Source organism: Cucurbita pepo, chromosome 10 (genome assembly GCF_057944985.1).
Source record: "Cucurbita pepo subsp. pepo isolate OVF chromosome 10, ASM5794498v1, whole genome shotgun sequence".
Taxonomy (NCBI): Eukaryota; Viridiplantae; Streptophyta; class Magnoliopsida; order Cucurbitales; family Cucurbitaceae; genus Cucurbita; species Cucurbita pepo.
In genome coordinates this window covers 12,243,521-12,249,772 of record NC_141807.1, presented here as the reverse complement: position 1 = coordinate 12,249,772, position 6,252 = coordinate 12,243,521, and positions in this window count along the sequence as shown.

The following is a 6,252-nucleotide window of genomic DNA, read 5'->3' as shown; positions in this document are numbered from 1 at the left end:
CAAGAAATTCATTCATGGTCCTAACACGAAAAAGAGTTCAAGAAGGAAAAGGTTACGGGTTGAGGTTCAGTAAGTAGGGAGAGGGGCAAAGCAATGAGACGAGAAGAGGAACGGAGTTCAGGAGTGAAGTAGTTCCGTAGAGAAGCTGATAGTTTACGAGTTCAATCTGTCTGACGAATCCATCTTGAGGATTTACTGACAGTTCACTCTCATTGATTCTTCGATAGTCTTTCCTTCTACTTCAACATTACCTCGGCCCCAAATACCTAGATTTGATCCCTAAAAATAAGGGAGAGATAGAAGGAATCTTTCGTCTTTCCTTACAGTTAAGTCGAATTGATTCTTTGATAGGATTGATTGACAGTTAACTCTCATTCATCTGAAGGATTGACTTCTGAATTACCTTTACTCGATTTAATCCCAAAAAATAGGGTAAAGATACACTTTTATCCAAAAAAATAGGGGATAGATAGGATCATTCTAGTTTTTTGAGTGTTTACAGGAGAGTTAAAGAGCTCGACCGTTAGGGAGAGGAAAGGGAGTTAAAGAAAGTTCTGGTTCAGTAGCTCTCGGTTCAGGTTACGGAGCAAACAGATCTACAGAAAGAAGGGAATGAGATAATCCCCGCAGCTTTACCTTGGTGAAATTCAATAACAGCAACAAACTTCTTTTTTATGAAAGATATGTTGACAAAGATTTTGCTATGTGGAGGAAGAGATCTTTCTTTCTATTTCAAGTTGATGAGAAAAACTCTACATGGATAGTCCTTATATAGGCCTTTTGGAACATCCTCATTCATGGCCATACATGTACCATTAAATAGTGAATCTACCTAATCCATGTATCTACTAAATGTATCTAACTCTTATGAGTCTTCTCTTCAAATATTAACCAAGTAAATGGATCTCTCATGTACATGTATCCTCCAAATGCATCTATCTATATAAGTGCATGAAACTTGAATATCTAACATTCTCCCCCCTGAAACTTCTTTCTCCACGAACTTGGACGCCAAGCTTCTTCCTCAGATGTTGAAAGGCATCCGACTTGCTTTTGTAAATATGTCGGGAATTTTCTCACTCGAACTTAGATGGTGCAATTCCCACTTCTTTATGTCTTCACATGTTCGCTTATTCAGTGAAAGAGAGTGTCAATATGCTTCCCTTCCTCATGATGAAGCGGGTTCGGTTCTTGGCTAGAGCTATTGCTGACTTGTTATCAATGTAGATCTTGCTTGTTTGCTTCTTCTTTCTTGTTTTAGCTCCATTTTCTCCAGGAATCTCCTCCTCAACCATATAGTATAGCATGACAAAGACAAGCGGATGCTTGCTGCTATATATTCAGCCTCACAGGTGGATAGAGCTACTATAGATTGCTTCTTCGATGACCAAGTAAATGCGGGGTGTCGCCAAGATCAAATACGAATCCAGTTGTACTCTTACGATCTTCATGACTTCCGGCCCAATCACTATCGCTGAAACCAACCAACTCAAGATTGCAATTTCTAGAGTAGAAGAATCCATGATCAACTCTCTTCCCTTTATGTAACTGAGAGAATCCTCTTTGCTTCCTTCCTTCAAATGTGAGGTTCTCGGTGTCTCCATAAACCTGCTTATAAATAAGTCCTACTCCAAATAGAATGTCAGGACGAGTGCAAGTCAAGTACCTTAGCTAACCCATTAGACTTTTGAAATAAGTGGGTGGGGTTCCTTCCCTTCACCTTCCTTTGTTAATCTGAGACCGCACTCAACAGGTGTGTCTTTCGGAGTCTTCAACAGCTAATTTCTCTAAGATCTCCTCCTTAGCATCCACTTCTACTGAGAAAGACAAATCTCATCTCAATCTTGTTGCATCTCAATGCCTAGGAAGTACTTAATCAGACCTAAGTCTGTCATCTCTCACTCCTTCTCCATTGAGCGCTTTCATTCTTGGATCATAGAGTTGCTGCTTCCGGTAAACATCAGGTCATCAACATACAAAGAGAGAAAGAACACTTCTCCACGTGAGTTCCCCTTTGCATATAAGGTGAATAAGGGCATTTCACAAATCCTTCTTGGATGAAAAGTATGCATCAACAATTCTTTCATTTCATGCTCTCGAGGCTTGCTTCCGTCCGTAAAGAGCCTTCTTCAATTTGTATACCTTCTTTTCTTCTCTGTGTCTTTCAATACGCTGGTGGTTGTTCAAGATAAACTTCTTCTTCAAGTTTCCCATTCAAGAATGCGTCCGCCCATTTGATGCATCTTCCACCTTCGTTGGGCTGCGAGTGAGATTGTTTCTTTCTCTCTAGTCTCGCGACTGGGGCAAAGACGATTACAGGGCAAGAAAAACGATTACAGTTTCAAGCCTCTTGGGAAGGCACTTGAGCATCAGCCATCAAGAGAGTATTTCCGCCGGTGGGGAATGGAGAACCTTTCATTCTGACCCAATGTAACAGGGCAAGAAAATCAGCGCAGAAATTTCCTTCTCGGAGAGTGTGATGCAGGGTACAGGACCATTACCTTCTCATAATAGCACGAACATCTTCAATGAGATTCTGATATGGAAATCAACCCAAGGGAAAGTATGGAACGGATTACCTTGATGATCAAGATCAAGAGTAAAGAAAACTCGTTTCTAAACTCGTGATTCGAATCACTCCACAAGAGGTTTGATCAATACCACTTGAATGACTCTACATGCAAGTTCTAAACACAAGAATTTGCAAAGAAAGTTTAGCTCTCAACAAAGCTAAAATAGAAATTCTATTCTCAATTCCAAAATCTGATGTCTAATCAAAGAAAAGAAGGCTTTATATAGCCTTTACAAACCGTAACCTATGTGATACATAACTCCAAAATTAAATGGGCTAGTAAATGAGAAATACCCATAACCTCCATATTAAAATGGCTGGTTAATGGTGGAATATAGTAACCTATGTGGGTTACAATATAACCTTAACTCCTATATTTAAAACTAGCTTAAATATGAAAACAAATAGTTAAACTATAATTAAATAATGCAAATAATAAAATGGGCTTATTAGTCATCCTTGGACTATTGATAAATTCAGCGAAGTTCATTAAATGCAACTTAAAGTGCATTTAATTCACCTCTGTCTTGAAGCTCAACTTTGCATAACATATAAGGGAGGTCACCAACGTCTTCTAGAATTTCCTTTGATGAGCTCACCATAGCTTGAATATAACTGTATAAGGTTTGTTGTAGCTTCTTGGCTCTCGTCCTTGTAATTGGACCTTGAGGTATGGAAATTCCTTGGTCGTTGTTCATATCATTCTCCCCCTCTTGAGAAGGATTCGTCCTCGAATCCAAGCCATCACCTACATCAAAAGGACTCAAATCAGCAACATTAAAAGTTGCACTAACACCGTACTTACCTGGTAAATCAATTTTATAAGCATTGTCATTGATGCGCTCAAGAACTTGAAAAGGTCCATCTCCTCGTGGTAAAAGCTTAGATTTTCTTTGAGTAGGAAATCTTTCTTTTCGAAAATGCACCCAAACCCAATCTCCTGGCTTGAAGATGACAATCTTACGTCCTTTATTAATTCGGGTGGCAACCTTGGAATTTTGTTTCTCAATTTGTTCTTTTACTTGCTTGTGCAATTTATGAACAAACTCAACCTTGGTATTTGCATCAAAATTCACAAATTCTTTTGACGGTATAGGTAACAAGTCAGTGGGGGTTAAAGGATTAAAGCCATAAACAATTTCAAAAGGTGTGCATTTAGTAGTGCTATGAACAACCCTATTATATGCAAATTCTATAAATGGCAAACAATCCTCCCAAGTCTTAAGATTCTTATCAATAATAGCCCTAAGCATAGTAGTCATGGTTCTGTTAACAACTTCAGTTTGTCCATCCGTTTGAGGATGACAAGTAGTTGAATATACGAGCTTAGTTCCTAACTTACCCCATAAAACACGCCAAAAGTGGCTTAAAAATTTGACATCACGATCACTAACGATGCTTTTAGGAATGCCATGCAATCGTACTACTTCCCTAAAGAACAGGTCTGCAATATGTTTTGCATCATCAGTTTTGTGACAAGGAATAAAATGAGCCATTTTACTAAATCGATCAACCACAACAAAGATGCTATCATAACCTTTCCTAGTCCTAGGTAAACCTAAAACAAAATCCATTGATATATCAATCCAAGGACCATTAGGAACTGGTAATGGGGAGTATAAACCATGTGGTTGAAGCCTAGACTTAGCTTGTTTACATGCTATGCAACAAGCACAAACTTTATGAACATCATGTCTCATTTTAGGCCAAAAAAAATGTTCAGACAGCATATCATAAGTTTTAGAAACTCCATGGTGTGCCATTAAACCACCTCCATGAGCTTCCCTCACAAGTAGCTCACGTATGGAACAAGATGGTATGCAAAGTTTGCCTTTTCGGAACAAAAATCCATCTAACAACAAGTAATTATCCACAATGAGTCCTTTTTCACAAGATTCAACAAAAGGAGCAAAGAACATGTCATGTTGATACAAATCCTTTATGTGTTCAAAACCCAACAACCTAGCATTCAAAGTATTGAGGAGGACATACCTTCGTGATAAAGCATCGGCAACAATGTTCTCCTTACCTTGTTTATATCTTATGACATAAGGGAATGTTTCAATAAATTCTAACCACTTAGCATGTCGTCTGTTGAGTTTATTTTGTACTCTCAAATGCTTTAAACTTTCATGATCCGTATGAATAATGAACTCCTTAGGCCAAAGATAATGTTGCCAGGTTTGCAATGCACGAACCAAAGCATAAAGCTCTTTGTCATAAGTTGGATACCTCAAAGATGCACCAGTCAACTTCTCACTAAAGAACATTAAAGGTCTTTGATTTTGCATTAATACAGCACCTATCCCTACTCCACTTGCATCGCATTCAATTTCAAAAGTAGACTCAAAATTAGGTAATGCAAGCAAAGGAGCAGAACTCAATTTTTCTTTCAAAGTATTAAAAGCAAGTTCTTGATCTTTTTCCCATATAAAGGATACATTTTTCTTAATAAGTTCATTCAAGGGTGAAGCAATTGTACTAAAATTCTTAATGAACCTACGGTAGAAACTTGCAAGACCATGAAAACTTCTTACCTCACTCACATTTTTAGGTGTAGGCCACTCTTTTATAGCCTTCACTTTCTCCTCATCAACCTCAACACCATTAGATGAAACTACAAACCCAAGAAAGTTAACTTTTTCCATGCAAAAGCTACATTTCTTTAAATTTACATACAAACATTCATTTCTTAAAGTAGTCAAAACATTGCGTACATGGGTAATATGATCATCTAAAGATTTAGAGTAAACAAGGATGTCATCAAAATAAACAACCACAAACTTACCTAAGTATTCTCGTAAGACATGGTTCATTAGTCTCATGAATGTACTAGGTGCATTAGTTAATCCAAAAGGCATAACCAACCATTCATAAAGACCATACTTGGTTTTAAAAGCTGTTTTCCACTCATCCCCAATATGCATGCGAATTTGATGATAACCCGATTTTAAATCAATCTTAGTAAAAAGACTACATCCATGCAATTCATCAAGCATATCATCTAATCTAGGAATTGGATGCCTATACTTTATAGTTATCTTGTTTATAGCCCTACAATCAACACACATACGCCAAGAACCATCTTTCTTAGGTACAAGAATAACTGGAACAGAACAAGGACTCAAACTTTCACGTACATACCCTTTAGCAAGGAGTTCACTTACTTGTCTTTGTATCTCTTCAGCCTCCTTTGGATTAGTCCTATATGCTGGTCGGTTTGGAATGGGCGCGCCAGGAATGAAGTCAATCTTGTGTTCAATCCCTCTAAGTGGTGGCAAACTACTAGGCATCTCCTCAGAAAATAAATCTTCAAACTCTTGCAAAAGCACAACAAAATCACTAGGCAAAGAAGGGTTAAGCATGTTAGTAAAGTAACAAGACCCCTTGCACATAAGTACAAGAATAGTCTGGTTAGAGAGCAAAACATTCCTAGCCTCACTTGATCTAACATACAAGCTTACTGATTTGGCTTTTCTCTCTTTTTTTTCTCTAGGCTGAGTGTTACTCTCTTGCTTTTCACTCAAGCTCATTTTTTCACTTGATTCTTTTTCAATCTCTGCTTTTGCATCAGCCTCTTGCCTTTTCTTTTCAAGTTTGCAATGATCAATAAATACATCTTTTGGAGACAATGGAACAAGAGTAGTTTTTCTACCATTGTGAGTAAAAGAGTATCGATT